Below are 19,525 nucleotides of genomic sequence, written 5' to 3' on the forward strand. Positions count from 1 at the left end.
GCACCATTCCATCCACAGTGTGAAAGTGTGTAAATTAACCCAAAAGTTACCAAATTATCTACAATACAACAAATAATATGAAACGCACGAATCACCTACTTCAATAAGTATATGTAACCATTTCACAAATGTCTTGTTTTACAACCAAGTCATTTGGGGTTAAACTTTAAACAACCAACTTCCGATTCAACCACACAGACGTAATAAATCAGTGTTGGACAGAAAACATTAAAAAATACAAGAGAAAGCAGTTTGTTGCCCGGTAATAAGCAAATCAAAAAAGCAGCTCTGGAGTGCCACAGTAAACTGGCTGTTAAGTTTGTAAGTTCCCACAAATTTGATTTATGGTAGTTTGAAAGCAAACAAATCAATTTTAAATTGTAGACTTCGGCTGGCAAGATTAGATTAAAACACACAAATATATATTTAAGGTTGAAAAAGCTAAGTAAAAAATGTGAGGAAAAATTGCCTGTAAATATGGTGACAGAAAAGATGAAATGGCTTTACAGAAGTAATCCATAATCCACACACAACGCAAAGCAGTCGGCATAATCCATATTTTTTCCGATGCAGTACACAATATTTGAGTGTTTGAAATCAAAATTTCTAGTTTTCTATGATTTATTAGACTGCTGCCAAAAAAAATGAACATCGGTTATTTTGTACAACACCAAAAAAACAAATACAAGTAAATAATTTTTTTTCTTATAGAATTGGAACCGGTGTGGCCAAGGTTCGCTTAAAAGCAGGGCTGCCACTTTTGTTTGAACAAAATAATCTAGTTTGACCTTAATAAATATCTAGAACCATCTGGATAGAAAAACAAAACATCCAAAAATATATCTAAACATAAGAACATCCAGTTTAACTAACATATTAGTCAAACAACAAAAACATGTTTAGGTTTTTAATAGTGATGCACCGAAGTTTTGGTCAGCCTAAAACATTTCGGCCGAATCCGCTGTTTTCCGATGTTTCAGTTTCTGTCCAAACTTTTTTGAAAATTGGGTCGAAACCGAACTTTTTTATTGCATGGAATTAAGGCCTTAAATTTTATTTACGCCCATACGAAACATAATAAATTAACTATTTGTTGTATCTATAAAATACTAGCCACGTTGTCTGCAAAATATTAGATGTTTAGCAAAGCTTACGCATTGTACAAGTGATTTAATTTGTCGGAGTTGAGTTCACTCGCATCAACAACACAAGGTTCTGTTGAAAACATCCAAAGAAACAGGGATTTTAGGTTCGGCCTGATTCGGCCGAAATTATTGGGCCTCATGGCCGAATACTCGGTTTCGGCCCGAACTTTTTAGGCGGGTTCAGTGCATCACTAGTTTTTAATATAAATCGCTCCACCAGACATTTCCAAGGGGGGAGTGAGTTAAAAGTTAAATTTATTTAGCTTTGGACTCACCTCCCTCCAAAATTAATTTTGCAAGTGTAGTACAATCACGCTCGAGAGTCGCATGGGTTACAAGCCCTGGCGCAGCCTTTCCCAAACTGGCACACGCGAGGCGATTTTGACGAGACCGCAAAGGGTTCATGTCTTCCCACGATCTTATTTGTATTCAGATTGTGCCACTGTTTAATTGTAAAATTATGAAAGTTATAGAAGAGTCACATTCCAACTAATGCGCGTTTATTCTACCACAAGAAACTAAAAAAAGCAATTGTTCGCACACAATTACTATTCTTTGCTTTTGTATGTGACGTAAACTGCTTTTGGATGATACTTATGCCTTGTTATCCTGTTAGACCAGGTAAAATTATTACTGAAATGTATTATATGAATGTTTGCACAATCATTGCCGCCCCGGGCCGTAATGAGGTGATCCCTGGTTTGCAACACAGGCAACGGAAACTTCTGGTAGTTCCACTGCTGCATGTGTTTGAAAAAACTGTCGTTTTTGCCTGTTTTAGGGGGGCGTGAAGTGCCCGACAAACACCTTAGGGGGGCGTGGACAAAAAAGGTTAAGAAACGCTGATCTAGATCTAGTAGTTGTAAAATATCTAGAGTGACAGGCCTGCTTGAAAGTTTGTTGTTTGTTAACGAACAGTAGTGAGGGATTTCCCGAAAGGGTAAACCCCACGTTTTGCCGCGCAAAGTAAACAGCACCAAACAAATCTTTAAACTTTGACAATAACAAACTAGTGTATTTTGCCAAAAACTACTTTAAAAGTGAAAACATTGCTTAAAATAAAAATAGTTATTTTTCTGTGAAAATTAAAACATTTTCTTCCATATCTTAAACTTAACTGCAGTGTGTCGAATTCAGAGACGGCAATTCTATTCCGCCTTAAAAAAAGACATGATCCCAAACTATATTAGTAACAAATACCAGCAAAATTTGGTGTACACTGTAGATTATCAAGCAAATTTTATCAAAAAAAAAATAGATTTGCGAATTTAATTTTGAACGCAACCATCGATGATGCGCGCCAACACAACGAACCGTTTTATCACCACGAGGTTCTCATTTCGCTATGGATACTCGGCGTTTTGTGTGGTAAGTTTTGTTTGAATAATTTGTTTGCCTAAATTTTAAAGCAAGTTGCAATCACACGTGAGCGTTAACGAAATAAATAAAACTCAAAAAAAAATAGCCCACCTTATGTGTTATAAAACTTAATTGCATCTAATTATGTGTGTTTTTCTTAGACCTCCGTATTTCTACGATGTAACGAAAATTGATTCAACGTCGGAACAACCAGCATCTCATCTTTAAATATTTACTTGTATGTAAACTTAGGAGTTTGTCGTGGGTCAACCGGGTTTTCGGAACTGATAGGCCTAACTTAGGCTAACTGGCGCTAGGGGTGAGTGACCTATTCTTTGTCCGAGGTAGACCCGTGGAGGTAGTCTATCTCGTTCAAAGAAGGGCCCAAGTCTGTAGGAGTGCTATTATTGTCAGCAAGTTGGCGCTAGGACTAGCATTAGAATAGCACTCATTAACTAAGGTTAGGCTAGATAACATAGGTGGGGTACGTTTGGGATTCGCGCGCCACATAGAGAATTAGCTTAGATCGTTTTCTAGCTAGGTGTGGCGCGTTGCTAAATGGCTTTAGCTAACCTAAGGTGCGCATAGAAACACGGCCTGGGCATGGCCTCCACCGCATTGCATTGGCCGCGGTGTAGGCGGGGCCAGAGTAGGGACACAGCTACTCCCAATGATGACTCAGGCCCGTGAGTTGGAGGGGGCTGGCACAGCATTTTGCCCGAAAAGTCCCGTGAGCCACCCTGATAGGGCGCAAACTGTTGTTAAAACTTCCCAGCCCTGCGTTTGCGTAATATATTTGGGTCCCTGCAGGGGGTTCTCGAAGGGCAGGGATCAGTGATACACTGTTGTTGAGTTATACGCTGTAACCATCACTGAACCCTTTTAAACAAACCATTGCGCCTTTGTTAACTGTAGTTATAGGGATGCTGTGGTTTTGTTTTTGGGTTTTGACCAGCTTTTGTTGTTCTTGTTTGTAATTCCTGTTCACTTGTTCTGAAAAGAAAATTTGAGCTAGATATCAAGCATGGATATAGCTCATCTTTTTTGTTCGTGTAAAAATGTCTTCTAGACTTGAATGCGCTAAAAAATGCCCCTTTCCCACTTGTGCTGGTCAAACCCATTTTTCTTGTGGATTTTGATTACCTTACTGATAACTACAGTTCCGTTTCCTGCTTGACCAGGCCACCCAGTCATATGGGGCAGTGGCTATTTGGGTGGTTGTAAAACACGACAGACTCGCTTTCTACTTTCATAGGCTATTTTATTGCGGTTGTGTGCAGTGCAGTTAGTTGAGGCAAGCTTATTTTGTATACTTTTACATCGGCCGTGCAGGAGATGATGGTGGTTCTAGGCGTTTTTTAAGGTTTATCTAACTTCATTGATGCTGTGACCAAGTGCAACTACCATGAACATTATTGTAAACAGAAGTTTTTACCTTCCGCTTTCCCTCTTTCATCAACAAAAAATGTGTGCTGCGTCCACTTTATCTATCCTTTAATTTCTTTTACTTAGACCAGTGCTTGGGGGGTGTTGTGCCTTTTACACCAGCCGAACAGGTTCTTATTATTGTGTCATTGTTTATTGCACGTCGCTCTTAACCATATGAACCACCATCGCCAAGTGTAAGGAAAGTAGTTGAAAAATCAGAATTGAGATCTTGTTTTCAGATATTTTACTTCATTCCAGGTATGTATTATTGTCTTACATTTAAATTTGCTGTTCAGTGTAAAAAACATTTGCTTTATTTTTCAGGACTTGCTATTGATTGAATGATGTTATTGTTTTGTATCAATTTGTCATGATTCAGCCAAAAAATTCACATTGTACATTGCTGCAACTTTTGAAGGTAACTCTCATTTGTGTCACAAAATAATGTTTTCAGTTTTTAACTATGTTTTAATCATTTTTGCAGTTATTAACATTACTATTTTGCAGGTTTAAACAATATCTTTTTTGCAGCTATAACTATTACATCAAACTTTTTAGACATTTTGCAGATTTTATCACTATGGCTAAATTTTTGGACAAAATAACTTTATCTTTTAAACGATTCTACAGGAATAACATGATCTTTTTGTTGACCTTTTGCAGTTGTTAACATTGTCTTACTTTTTGCAACAATATCTTAATTTTTGTATCTTAACATTATATATATAACTTTTATTCTGAAACTATTTCAACATTATTAAAATTTGTTTGTGGTTGTCAGAAAAACTATTTTTGTTTTTACAGGTTTTAATGTTTTCTTTTTCATCAACAGGTTTAGGGTTTTGTATTTACTAGTTCACAGTTTTTGTTTTACAGGTTGTTTTAGGCTCGAGTGTTTAAAAATTACTGTGGTATTTGTTTTTACAGCTTTACTGTGTTGTTTTGCAGGTATAAGGTTAGGGCTTTTTATGTTAAAATTTCTGGGTTTTTAAAGATAACTGGATTTTTATTTGCAGGTTTATTATACTGTTTGTTTTGCAGGTTCACTCTTTTTTTTCAGGTTTAATAGGGTTTCTGTGTTTTAAAAGTTAATCCGGCTTTTGTTTGCAGGTTTACCCTTTTTGTTTTGCAGGAACTATTTTAACCATTTTTTTCAGTAGTAGGGATTTAATAGTTTTTTGTAGGCGTAAGTTTCTTTTTCGGTTATTTAATTCTATTCCACGTGTAGGGTGTAGGACTTTATTGTGTTTCTGCCAGGGCTGAATTTCGAATTAAAAGTGAATTCATCATAAAAACTTGTAAGTTACACTTTTGCACATAAGCAATCCAACTCTTATTTAGTAAACTTTATTACTATTGTTTCAGATGTTGCATCATTTAAATCAAGAAGTAAAAAGTTGCCTAGCAGTCATTTTTAAGGCCAAGCAGTTCAACATCAAAACTAAGAACTCTTGTGATTTCCCCAGCAAAGACAGAACAGCAGTCAGTTACGAGGTATGCAATTTGTTTTAATGCTTGATACAGAGAAGTACTGTGTAAAAAGAGTGGTCTGCAGAAAGTCAGTTGTGAAAAATTATAATGTGTTGAAGTGACAATATTTTTTATGTTCATTGGTTTGCACATGTACATAAAATTCAATGTACACCAAATAGTCACACAAAGCGTGAGTTAAAAGACACATTTTAGGTCAGAACCAGAACCAATATTGCAGCGAGGTATGAAGGCCAAAAATCTTAAGAACTATTATGTTAAAATTATCCATTATTATAAACAGTGTTTTTGCGGAACAGTATCATTAATTTAACATGTGCAGATTTGGTTCTGGTTTTAAATTTTATTAGAATTTCATACCTTTTTGGTTGGTTGAGTTGTAAACTCGTTAGGTGATAATTTGGTTTTGTATAAGTATACATTGATGTTATTGATGAACATGAAGGTCAAAATACGAACCACAGGTCTCCGAAAACCCCATTTTTGTCATCTTGGCCAAGGGGTTACTATCAATCAACTTATAGGTGTTGCAAAAAAGCACATTTAACGATTTGCTAGAGATTATATAATGATATGTGCACCATTTTTATGCCAAAACCAATTTGCATAAATATGTGTGTGGGAACTGAGACCTTTATATTTGTTTTGCGTGCAAAAACAATCCTGTTACATGGTGAAATAAGGTATATAAAGTGGTGGGATTTGATTTTTTTCTCAGTCGGTTCTATCACAAAAGTCATATTTTTCAGCCGGTTTAATTACAAAAAGTCCATTGACAGTAACCAGTAATGCTAACCGGTTTGGTGATCTCATAAAATGTCAAAGGATAGAGAATTTCAAGCAGTACCAAGGGAAAAATCATTTTGTTAAATGAAATATTTTATAAAATAAAAGGGCTGTTAGAACAGATTGGGCATATTCCATGATCTATTACAGTACTTAAAAGTGCTAAAATTTTAATATATATGAAAGCCACCTTTTGAGCTTTGCAGTAATATTTTGCCTGTTTTTTTAGTTGATACCAATTGATCCCTAGTTTGTATTTCAACTTGTCCATTACATTTTAGACCATGCAACCCCCATACTTGATGATCAAGATGTACCGATTTACAAGTCAACCTTCTTCCATGGCTGACTCCTCACATCTTGAATGAACCAGACTTACTAAGGCACATATTGGTAGATGGCCTGGAGTACAAACTGTATTGCCACGGAACAGAATTGGATGAATTTGACTGGTTAAAAATCCAGGGGTTTTGTTAACAGTTTTTCGTCCCAATTTGTTAACATATCAACACTTTGCTCCTATAGATCAAAAAGCATAATAATGAATGCAATTTGATTTTGGCTTAAAACTGCTTTGCTACAACTGATGTGCTATTTATATTTTACTTGTTATGTTTCCATCCATTCACACTGTGATTATTTTGTTTGTTTATCTTATTTTAATGCTTGTTAGCCGAGCTATCTCACTAACAACCATTGCCACTTTATGCAATCGTTGTGAAAATTTTACACATTTTAGCGTAAAAGCAGTTTTAAATCTAATCCAAATGTCATGACAAAATTAGGCATTTTATTGTATTTCCTTTCTCCAAAATCCCCACATGATATTTTCTTAACACAAAAGTTCTCTCCTGATACTGCCAAATGTACTTGTATTTTTTCATTTGTCATCTGTTTGAATGCTTACTGTTGTTTCACTTGTGTAACTTTGTGTGTAAAATCTATATCATGCTATTCGTTTAGGTATAAAATGTTGTTTTGTTGCATTTATTATTATTAAATTTAATTAGAAAGGTTACTTTCCTATTTGTTGCCAATATTTTTTACTTACATTGTGTTTAATGACTATCAACATACACTGTAGGTCATACTGGACATATACCAGTCTGTTTACTTATTTCATGAAATTCCCTTATGTGGTAATTGATAACATAATTGTTTCAGCATGCAAAAACTTGTGCACATTCGAATTATTAGTAGCACTTCTTAAGATTCTGAAGGATTGGGTTTATTTGAAGAATTTAATGCATTGAATTAAACTTTTAAAACAATTGTTTATGTTTTGTTAAACACATTAACTGGCCTGGGCTATTAGTGTTATAATTTTATGTAACTGCATTAAATTGCACTTAATAAATAGTGAGAAAGGCCATTTACTGGAAGTCCGTCTGTTTTTTTTTTATTGTTGTCACAGAATTGTTTAGTCAGTCGCATTGCCATTTTGAATCCCTTTATGCCAACCTTTACTGTAAAAACTGAATCTGACACACACTTCCACCAGTATCTGTAAGCCATAAGCCGATTTTAAGTGCTAACAACTTCCATTTGATTATTTTTGTCCTGGGACACATTCGTTATGTTGTTAATCAAGAATACAGCTGAAGCAAGTATGTTGGAGGCATCGTTTAATAATTTAAAGCAGACCAGACCTGTAATAACAAGAACAACACTTTAAATATTGAAAACAAAAATCGTTGAATCGGATATATAAACTAGTGATGCACCGAACCCCCCCTCAAAAGTTTTGAGCCAAAACCAACCATTGTTCAAAAATCACCAGTTTAAAATACTAAAACGCATACATAGCCGTTTTTATTATTTTTTACGTTTTAAGGGCCTGATAAACCACTGGGTCATCCGGGATCGAATTCTGAAAGAGATAACCCGATATCACTTGTCCAATTAATAATAAAACAAACTTTCTTAAACAAACGGGTTGAACACACCCGCTTTAGACAAAAAATAAATAGTGTTTGCCACCTTGCAACGAAAGGACTCACAATAAGAGTAGTGCTTTTGACACCGTATGCCGTGATCGCTGGTCTGCATCGACGATTCAGAGCTGATCCCAGTATAAATATACTCATCTTAGTTTGTGATACCGTAATATTATTTTTGTTCGATTTGTTATTAAGCGGCATAAAGGTGCAATATCAGTTATTAAGTTATTAAACACAGTTTGGGTGTAGGCCAAGGGTGGAACGTCAAAACAAATTGACTCAAAACCGATCCCTGTCATATGCAAGCCTTGATGCAAAACATAGTAGTCTGGCGCAGTATTTTGTTTAAAGCAGAATTGTTTTTCCTAGAACGTTATACAGGACAAAATAAATAAATTGTTGCCCAGTTACCAAAACGAAAATTAGCATTCAAAATTTAGGAATGGACCAAAAATCCGTTTAGTTTATATTCCGGTATTTCGACTTGAAAGTCGCAGCATTGTGTCAACAATAATAAATTTCTTTTCTCGTAGTCTCTTTAGCAAACACTGGGCTAAATTATTATGCAGTGGCTCTAGGAATTCGTTTGCCGCGATCTGTGAGTCCAATGAACAGGGCTAATGTTTTTGCTTGAAACCTGAGTTATCACCGTCCAACACGAAAACTGGAACTGCGTTTTGAATAGTTGGCCAACAGTTTATTTCACGTTTAGCTTCGTTTGGTAGCTCTAAACGTCGATCCCTGGCTGGGGCAGTTAAGCCACCTGCCTAAGCGCCTTTAGGTATTGGTTCTCAAGTTTTGATGTAAGTTATCTACGCTCTTCAGAACATGCCGAAATTCTTTAATTATATCTTGAAATTCTAATTTTTGCATTGCACGCAATTGAAAGCTAATAGTAACACGCAAAGCGTTTCTTTTTTTCTGTATTCTTGAATAAACGTTTCAAAGGCGAACGATTGAATCAGCTTCCACATCTATAATGGAAAAAATAGAAGGGCGGAAAAGTCAAAAACAAGTTATTTATAGTAGTACAAAATTTTAGCTTTACAGTGAACCTTTTTTCCTTTAAGTTCTAAAATTTATTTTATGTCATATATTATAAAGTCATAGCGCCCTCTAAAGCTGCTTTGCCGTTTCTCAGGTACGAGCAGCTGTGTTCTACTTGAAACATGAACCGGAAACGACAGTATAAACAGGAGCAAGTATGCGCAGTGATGAACAAACACCTTAATGTTTGTGCAGAACATTCTAGAAGAAATGATTGACTCAAAATTTCTTAGGCATCAACGAAACGAAAATGTTATATCTCATAATGTTAGCATTGTAAATGATAATATCATGGCCGCTACATCGGATTGTTTGAAATGTCAAAGAACATAGTATTTATGAAACAATAATTTTACACAAAAAATCTGACCTTTCATCTCTCTCCAAACTTTACGATTCCGGTTTAAACCTATAGTGAGATTCGGTAGGAGGCGGAAACATAAAAATAAAAAACAATAGTAAAAAACGATTACCAACTGATTTTTTGGGTCTCATTATTAAAACACTACAAAATCACAGCACGCCCATCAATTTAGGAAACGAGCAGACATTTCTAAAAAACAGAAACAAAATGTTTATTTGTGGCACATTTTATTTGTCGAATTATGACGAAATTGGACTCCTATTTAATGTCATCTCCAGATAGGGAAAGCACCAATCGGTGGCATTACAATAATAAAAATAGACAAAACTATTTGCAAAAAAATCAAGAACATCGCGTTACCTATAGCGGATGTCAATTTGTTCGTTTTCCGGAGGCACAAGTTGGGACGACTTACAAAGCACAAGTGGTTTGCGGGAAGGTGCTGCAATTGTTCGTACGCAAAACGTTTTGTCACGTGAGCAGATGCATGGAAACAAGAGCAAGTCAGCGACGTGGCATTAAGTGGTAACGTAGCGACGACGAGATGTCGCAATTGCGCAGGCGAGCACTCCCGCACGCCCAACGCAAAGCCCTCACCACAACTAGACATCGTCTCCACACGACCGTCTAGCCGGCATTGGGCTCTTCGTTTTCCGGTGACATCGGTTAAGACGACTTACAAAGCACAAGTCGCACCCAACGACGCCCAACAAACAGTAAGTTGTTCGGTGTCTCGGCTCAGGTTCAGCGGGAGAACACCGGTGGAAACATCGGCCAAACGTCGATGACCGCCTGCTAGGACGACATTTTGTGTTTGTGGGTGCACCACAAACACTCGAAAATAGAGTTTGGTGTGGCAACGACATCGACTTCCTGGTGCCTGGCACGCGGCCTGCTCCAAAAACGGCTCGTGACAAGCAGGACAAGTGATGGAGCGGGTCGATTCGAGCGACTCAGTTCCGTCCAGTAGTCTTGTGGCGAGCGACCTGCTGACACAGTGCGCGCTTCGACTTGGGGGATTCCCGCGCCGAAGCAGTCACTCGCGTAACTAAGATCTATTCAGCCGTGTCAACGTTGCGACCACGTGATTGCATGAAAATGAGTCCACCGGTAAGGAAACCACAAACAGAAAATATGGACATCTATTGAAATAGCCCACGTATTAGGGCTCGAGTGAAGCTCGTTCTGGTTGTTTCGGCAACTCGGACGTCGGCTCGTTCCCAGCTCCGTCACAGGTGACGTCAGAGCTCGGGAATCGGCTTCACAGCCGGTTTCCCGAGCAACGACGGCATTCTGTTTCGACAGCAACAGGGACGAGTCGAGTTAGCTTCTGTTTGCAGCGCCGACCTCTCGGCTTGCTCGAGAGGATGGGTGCCGGGCCTTGCGGGCCTTGCGGGCCTTGTGCCCGGCACCGCTCCTCTCTTCTAGACGAAGGCGTGGGGATTACTAACCATGACGTACGTATACGCGCGGGACTGCTTTCTGCCGTCCACGCTGTGCTGCTGCTGCTGATGCGGCGATCCCCCCAAAAAATTCGGCAGTATGTTTACGTAGCGAGCGATGATCGATGAATGAGACAAATGAAAAAAGAGCACAAGGCTCTTTTTTTACCAAGCCCGCTCAAAGTAGCCAACCATCGCGGGAGCAAAAACATCCCGCTAGGCGGCTTCTTGAGCAAGAGAGGGGGAGCAATGCTGGAGCACGAAGCCCCAGCACTGCGCCCTCCCTCGCCCAAGAGGAGCGGAGCTGGTCCGTAGCTTTATAGGAGGCGATGGTACTTGCTCATCGCAAGCTCTACGTCACCACAAAGCAAAGTGCAAAGCACCCGCTCGGCAGTGACGTGTCGGCTCCGAAGCAGCAAGACTGCACCTCCCAAAGCTTACAGAAAAGGGGCAATTGCCCCTTTTCAATTCTACAAACAAATTTATGTTTGTGGTTTGCGGGAAGGTGCTGCAATTGTTCGTACGCAAAACGTTTTGTCACGTGAGCAGATGCATGGAAACAAGAGCAAGTCAGCGACGTGGCATTAAGTGGTAACGTAGCGACGACGAGATGTCGCAATTGCGCAGGCGAGCACTCCCGCACGCCCAACGCAAAGCCCTCACCACAACTAGACATCGTCTCCACACGACCGTCTAGCCGGCATTGGGCTCTTCGTTTTCCGGTGACATCGGTTAAGACGACTTACAAAGCACAAGTCGCACCCAACGACGCCCAACAAACAGTAAGTTGTTCGGTGTCTCGGCTCAGGTTCAGCGGGAGAACACCGGTGGAAACATCGGCCAAACGTCGATGACCGCCTGCTAGGACGACATTTTGTGTTTGTGGGTGCACCACAAACACTCGAAAATAGAGTTTGGTGTGGCAACGACATCGACTTCCTGGTGCCTGGCACGCGGCCTGCTCCAAAAACGGCTCGTGACAAGCAGGACAAGTGATGGAGCGGGTCGATTCGAGCGACTCAGTTCCGTCCAGTAGTCTTGTGGCGAGCGACCTGCTGACACAGTGCGCGCTTCGACTTGGGGGATTCCCGCGCCGAAGCAGTCACTCGCGTAACTAAGATCTATTCAGCCGTGTCAACGTTGCGACCACGTGATTGCATGAAAATGAGTCCACCGGTAAGGAAACCACAAACAGAAAATATGGACATCTATTGAAATAGCCCACGTATTAGGGCTCGAGTGAAGCTCGTTCTGGTTGTTTCGGCAACTCGGACGTCGGCTCGTTCCCAGCTCCGTCACAGGTGACGTCAGAGCTCGGGAATCGGCTTCACAGCCGGTTTCCCGAGCAACGACGGCATTCTGTTTCGACAGCAACAGGGACGAGTCGAGTTAGCTTCTGTTTGCAGCGCCGACCTCTCGGCTTGCTCGAGAGGATGGGTGCCGGGCCTTGCGGGCCTTGCGGGCCTTGTGCCCGGCACCGCTCCTCTCTTCTAGACGAAGGCGTGGGGATTACTAACCATGACGTACGTATACGCGCGGGACTGCTTTCTGCCGTCCACGCTGTGCTGCTGCTGCTGATGCGGCGATCCCCCCAAAAAATTCGGCAGTATGTTTACGTAGCGAGCGATGATCGATGAATGAGACAAATGAAAAAAGAGCACAAGGCTCTTTTTTTACCAAGCCCGCTCAAAGTAGCCAACCATCGCGGGAGCAAAAACATCCCGCTAGGCGGCTTCTTGAGCAAGAGAGGGGGAGCAATGCTGGAGCACGAAGCCCCAGCACTGCGCCCTCCCTCGCCCAAGAGGAGCGGAGCTGGTCCGTAGCTTTATAGGAGGCGATGGTACTTGCTCATCGCAAGCTCTACGTCACCACAAAGCAAAGTGCAAAGCACCCGCTCGGCAGTGACGTGTCGGCTCCGAAGCAGCAAGACTGCACCTCCCAAAGCTTACAGAAAAGGGGCAATTGCCCCTTTTCAATTCTACAAACAAATTTATGTTTGTGGTTTGCGGGAAGGTGCTGCAATTGTTCGTACGCAAAACGTTTTGTCACGTGAGCAGATGCATGGAAACAAGAGCAAGTCAGCGACGTGGCATTAAGTGGTAACGTAGCGACGACGAGATGTCGCAATTGCGCAGGCGAGCACTCCCGCACGCCCAACGCAAAGCCCTCACCACAACTAGACATCGTCTCCACACGACCGTCTAGCCGGCATTGGGCTCTTCGTTTTCCGGTGACATCGGTTAAGACGACTTACAAAGCACAAGTCGCACCCAACGACGCCCAACAAACAGTAAGTTGTTCGGTGTCTCGGCTCAGGTTCAGCGGGAGAACACCGGTGGAAACATCGGCCAAACGTCGATGACCGCCTGCTAGGACGACATTTTGTGTTTGTGGGTGCACCACAAACACTCGAAAATAGAGTTTGGTGTGGCAACGACATCGACTTCCTGGTGCCTGGCACGCGGCCTGCTCCAAAAACGGCTCGTGACAAGCAGGACAAGTGATGGAGCGGGTCGATTCGAGCGACTCAGTTCCGTCCAGTAGTCTTGTGGCGAGCGACCTGCTGACACAGTGCGCGCTTCGACTTGGGGGATTCCCGCGCCGAAGCAGTCACTCGCGTAACTAAGATCTATTCAGCCGTGTCAACGTTGCGACCACGTGATTGCATGAAAATGAGTCCACCGGTAAGGAAACCACAAACAGAAAATATGGACATCTATTGAAATAGCCCACGTATTAGGGCTCGAGTGAAGCTCGTTCTGGTTGTTTCGGCAACTCGGACGTCGGCTCGTTCCCAGCTCCGTCACAGGTGACGTCAGAGCTCGGGAATCGGCTTCACAGCCGGTTTCCCGAGCAACGACGGCATTCTGTTTCGACAGCAACAGGGACGAGTCGAGTTAGCTTCTGTTTGCAGCGCCGACCTCTCGGCTTGCTCGAGAGGATGGGTGCCGGGCCTTGCGGGCCTTGCGGGCCTTGTGCCCGGCACCGCTCCTCTCTTCTAGACGAAGGCGTGGGGATTACTAACCATGACGTACGTATACGCGCGGGACTGCTTTCTGCCGTCCACGCTGTGCTGCTGCTGCTGATGCGGCGATCCCCCCAAAAAATTCGGCAGTATGTTTACGTAGCGAGCGATGATCGATGAATGAGACAAATGAAAAAAGAGCACAAGGCTCTTTTTTTACCAAGCCCGCTCAAAGTAGCCAACCATCGCGGGAGCAAAAACATCCCGCTAGGCGGCTTCTTGAGCAAGAGAGGGGGAGCAATGCTGGAGCACGAAGCCCCAGCACTGCGCCCTCCCTCGCCCAAGAGGAGCGGAGCTGGTCCGTAGCTTTATAGGAGGCGATGGTACTTGCTCATCGCAAGCTCTACGTCACCACAAAGCAAAGTGCAAAGCACCCGCTCGGCAGTGACGTGTCGGCTCCGAAGCAGCAAGACTGCACCTCCCAAAGCTTACAGAAAAGGGGCAATTGCCCCTTTTCAATTCTACAAACAAATTTATGTTTGTGGTTTGCGGGAAGGTGCTGCAATTGTTCGTACGCAAAACGTTTTGTCACGTGAGCAGATGCATGGAAACAAGAGCAAGTCAGCGACGTGGCATTAAGTGGTAACGTAGCGACGACGAGATGTCGCAATTGCGCAGGCGAGCACTCCCGCACGCCCAACGCAAAGCCCTCACCACAACTAGACATCGTCTCCACACGACCGTCTAGCCGGCATTGGGCTCTTCGTTTTCCGGTGACATCGGTTAAGACGACTTACAAAGCACAAGTCGCACCCAACGACGCCCAACAAACAGTAAGTTGTTCGGTGTCTCGGCTCAGGTTCAGCGGGAGAACACCGGTGGAAACATCGGCCAAACGTCGATGACCGCCTGCTAGGACGACATTTTGTGTTTGTGGGTGCACCACAAACACTCGAAAATAGAGTTTGGTGTGGCAACGACATCGACTTCCTGGTGCCTGGCACGCGGCCTGCTCCAAAAACGGCTCGTGACAAGCAGGACAAGTGATGGAGCGGGTCGATTCGAGCGACTCAGTTCCGTCCAGTAGTCTTGTGGCGAGCGACCTGCTGACACAGTGCGCGCTTCGACTTGGGGGATTCCCGCGCCGAAGCAGTCACTCGCGTAACTAAGATCTATTCAGCCGTGTCAACGTTGCGACCACGTGATTGCATGAAAATGAGTCCACCGGTAAGGAAACCACAAACAGAAAATATGGACATCTATTGAAATAGCCCACGTATTAGGGCTCGAGTGAAGCTCGTTCTGGTTGTTTCGGCAACTCGGACGTCGGCTCGTTCCCAGCTCCGTCACAGGTGACGTCAGAGCTCGGGAATCGGCTTCACAGCCGGTTTCCCGAGCAACGACGGCATTCTGTTTCGACAGCAACAGGGACGAGTCGAGTTAGCTTCTGTTTGCAGCGCCGACCTCTCGGCTTGCTCGAGAGGATGGGTGCCGGGCCTTGCGGGCCTTGCGGGCCTTGTGCCCGGCACCGCTCCTCTCTTCTAGCAAGTCGTGGTGCTGCTGGCGTTGCCCGTGCCCACGAAGGCGTGGGGATTACTAACCATGACGTACGTATACGCGCGGGACTGCTTTCTGCCGTCCACGCTGTGCTGCTGCTGCTGATGCGGCGATCCCCCCAAAAAATTCGGCAGTATGTTTACGTAGCGAGCGATGATCGATGAATGAGACAAATGAAAAAAGAGCACAAGGCTCTTTTTTTACCAAGCCCGCTCAAAGTAGCCAACCATCGCGGGAGCAAAAACATCCCGCTAGGCGGCTTCTTGAGCAAGAGAGGGGGAGCAATGCTGGAGCACGAAGCCCCAGCACTGCGCCCTCCCTCGCCCAAGAGGAGCGGAGCTGGTCCGTAGCTTTATAGGAGGCGATGGTACTTGCTCATCGCAAGCTCTACGTCACCACAAAGCAAAGTGCAAAGCACCCGCTCGGCAGTGACGTGTCGGCTCCGAAGCAGCAAGACTGCACCTCCCAAAGCTTACAGAAAAGGGGCAATTGCCCCTTTTCAATTCTACAAACAAATTTATGTTTGTGGTTTGCGGGAAGGTGCTGCAATTGTTCGTACGCAAAACGTTTTGTCACGTGAGCAGATGCATGGAAACAAGAGCAAGTCAGCGACGTGGCATTAAGTGGTAACGTAGCGACGACGAGATGTCGCAATTGCGCAGGCGAGCACTCCCGCACGCCCAACGCAAAGCCCTCACCACAACTAGACATCGTCTCCACACGACCGTCTAGCCGGCATTGGGCTCTTCGTTTTCCGGTGACATCGGTTAAGACGACTTACAAAGCACAAGTCGCACCCAACGACGCCCAACAAACAGTAAGTTGTTTGGTGTCTCGGCTCAGGTTCAGCGGGAGAACACCGGTGGAAACATCGGCCAAACGTCGATGACCGCCTGCTAGGACGACATTTTGTGTTTGTGGGTACACCACAAACACTCGAAAATAGAGTTTGGTGTTGCAACGACATCGACTTCCTGGTGCCTGGCACGCGGCCTGCTCCAAAAACGGCTCGTGACAAGCAGGACAAGTGATGGAGCGGGTCGATTCGAGCGACTCAGTTCCGTCCAGTAGTCTTGTGGCGAGCGACCAGCTGACACAGTGCGCGCATCGACTTGGGGGATTCCCGCGCCGAAGCAGTCACTCGCGTAACTAAGAACTATTCAGCCGTGTCAACGTTGCGACCACGTGATTGCATGTAAATGAGTCCACCGGTAAGGAAACCACAAACAGAAAATATGGACATCTATTAAAATAGCCCACGTATTAGGGCTCGAGTGAAGCTCGTTCTGGTTGTTTCGGCAACTCGGACGTCGGCTCGTTCCCAGCTCCGTCACAGGTGACGTCAGAGATCGGGAATCGGCTTCACAGCCGGTTTCCCGAGCAACGGCGGCATTCTGTTTCGACAGCAACAGGGACGAATCGAGTTAGCTACGAAGCCCCAGCACTGCGCCCTCCCTCGCCCAAGAGGAGCGGAGCTGGTCCGTAGCTTTATAGGAGGCGATGGTACTTGCTCATCGAAAGCTCTACGTCACCACAAAGCAAAGTGCAAAGCACCCGCTCGGCAGTGACGTGTCGGCTCCGAAGCAGCAAGACTTCACCTCCCAAAGCTTACAGAAAAGGGGCAATTGCCCCTTTTCAATTCTACAAACAAATTTATGTTTGTGGTTTGTGGGAAGGTGCTGCAATTGTTCGTACGCAAAACGTTTTGTCACGTGAGCAGATGCATGGAAACAAGAGCAAGTCAGCGACGTGGCATTAAGTGGTAACGTAGCGACGACGAGATGTCGCAATTGCGCAGGCGAGCACTCCCGCACGCCCAACGCAAAGCCCTCACCACAACTAGACATCGTCTCCACACGACCGTCTAGCCGGCATTGGGCTCTTCGTTTTCCGGTGACATCGGTTAAGACGACTTACAAAGCACAAGTCGCACCCAACGACGCCCAACAAACAGTAAGTTGTTCGGTGTCTCGGCTCAGGTTCAGCGGGAGAACACCGGTGGAAACATCGGCCAAACGTCGATGACCGCCTGCTAGGACGACATTTTGTGTTTGTGGGTGCACCACAAACACTCGAAAATAGAGTTTGGTGTGGCAACGACATCGACTTCCTGGTGCCTGGCACGCGGCCTGCTCCAAAAACGGCTCGTGACAAGCAGGACAAGTGATGGAGCGGGTCGATTCGAGCGACTCAGTTCCGTCCAGTAGTCTTGTGGCGAGCGACCTGCTGACACAGTGCGCGCTTCGACTTGGGGGATTCCCGCGCCGAAGCAGTCACTCGCGTAACTAAGAACTATTCAGCCGTGTCAACGTTGCGACCACGTGATTGCATGAAAATGAGTCCACCGGTAAGGAAACCACAAACAGAAAATATGGACATCTATTAAAATAGCCCACGTATTAGGGCTCGAGTGAAGCTCGTTCTGGTTGTTTCGGCAACTCGGACGTCGGCTCGTTCCCAGCTCCGTCACAGGTGACGTCAGAGCTCGGGAATCGGCTTCACAGCCGGTTTCCCGAGCAACGACGGCATTCTGTTTCGACAGCAACAGGGACGAGTCGAGTTAGCTTCTGTTTGCAGCGCCGACCTCTCGGCTTGCTCGAGAGGATGGGTGCCGGGCCTTGCGGGCCTTGTGCCCGGCACCGCTCCTCTCTTCTAGCAAGTCGTGGTGCTGCTGGCGTTGCCCGTGCCCACGAAGGCGTGGGGATTACTAACCATGACGTACGTATACGCGCGGGACTGCTTTCTGCCGTCCACGCTGTGCTGCTGCTGCTGCTGAGGCGGCGATCCCCCCAAAAAATTCGGCAGTATGTTTACGTAGCGAGCGATGATCGATGAATGAGACAAATGAAAAAAGAGCACAAGGCTCTTTTTTTACCAAGCCCGCTCAAAGTAGCCAACCATCGCGGGAGCAAAAACATCCCGCTAGGCGGCTTCTTGAGCAAGAGAGGGGGAGCAATGCTGGAGCACGAAGCCCCAGCACTGCGCCCTCCCTCGCCCAAGAGGAGCGGAGCTGGTCCGTAGCTTTATAGGAGGCGATGGTACTTGCTCATCGAAAGCTCTACGTCACCACAAAGCAAAGTGCAAAGCACCCGCTCGGCAGTGACGTGTCGGCTCCGAAGCAGCAAGACTGCACCTCCCAAAGCTTACAGAAAAGGGGCAATTGCCCCTTTTCAATTCTACAAACAAATTTATGTTTGTGGTTTGCGGGAAGGTGCTGCAATTGTTCGTACGCAAAACGTTTTGTCACGTGAGCAGATGCATGGAAACAAGAGCAAGTCAGCGACGTGGCATTAAGTGGTAACGTAGCGACGACGAGATGTCGCAATTGCGCAGGCGAGCACTCCCGCACGCCCAACGCAAAGCCCTCACCACAACTAGACATCGTCTCCACACGACCGTCTAGCCGGCATTGGGCTCTTCGTTTTCCGGTGACATCGGTTAAGACGACTTACAAAGCACAAGTCGCACCCAACGACGCCCAACAAACAGTAAGTTGTTCGGTGTCTCGGCTCAGGTTCAGCGGGAGAACACCGGTGGAAACATCGGCCAAACGTCGATGACCGCCTGCTAGGACGACATTTTGTGTTTGTGGGTGCACCACAAACACTCGAAAATAGAGTTTGGTGTGGCAACGACATCGACTTCCTGGTGCCTGGCACGCGGCCTGCTCCAAAAACGGCTCGTGACAAGCAGGACAAGTGATGGAGCGGGTCGATTCGAGCGACTCAGTTCCGTCCAGTAGTCTTGTGGCGAGCGACCTGCTGACACAGTGCGCGCTTCGACTTGGGGGATTCCCGCGCCGAAGCAGTCACTCGCGTAACTAAGAACTATTCAGCCGTGTCAACGTTGCGACCACGTGATTGCATGAAAATGAGTCCACCGGTAAGGAAACCACAAACAGAAAATATGGACATCTATTGAAATAGCCCACGTATTAGGGCTCGAGTGAAGCTCGTTCTGGTTGTTTCGGCAACTCGGACGTCGGCTCGTTCCCAGCTCCG

The 19,525-nt window shown here is 44.9% G+C and overlaps 1 long non-coding RNA gene across 1 annotated transcript; it reads left to right on the forward strand.

Annotated features, from left to right (window-relative positions):
- Positions 1-4,693: 4,693 nt before the first annotated feature.
- Positions 4,694-7,618, forward strand: LOC145229402 (uncharacterized). Its single transcript, XR_013860432.1, has 3 exons — positions 4,694-5,230; positions 5,298-5,426; positions 6,491-7,618. It is a non-coding gene; the product is annotated as an uncharacterized LOC145229402 (long non-coding RNA).
- Positions 7,619-19,525: the final 11,907 nt, after the last annotated feature.

This window comes from Phallusia mammillata, chromosome 5, assembly GCF_965637545.1.
Source record: "Phallusia mammillata chromosome 5, kaPhaMamm4.hap1.1, whole genome shotgun sequence".
NCBI classification, from domain to species: Eukaryota; Metazoa; Chordata; class Ascidiacea; order Phlebobranchia; family Ascidiidae; genus Phallusia; species Phallusia mammillata.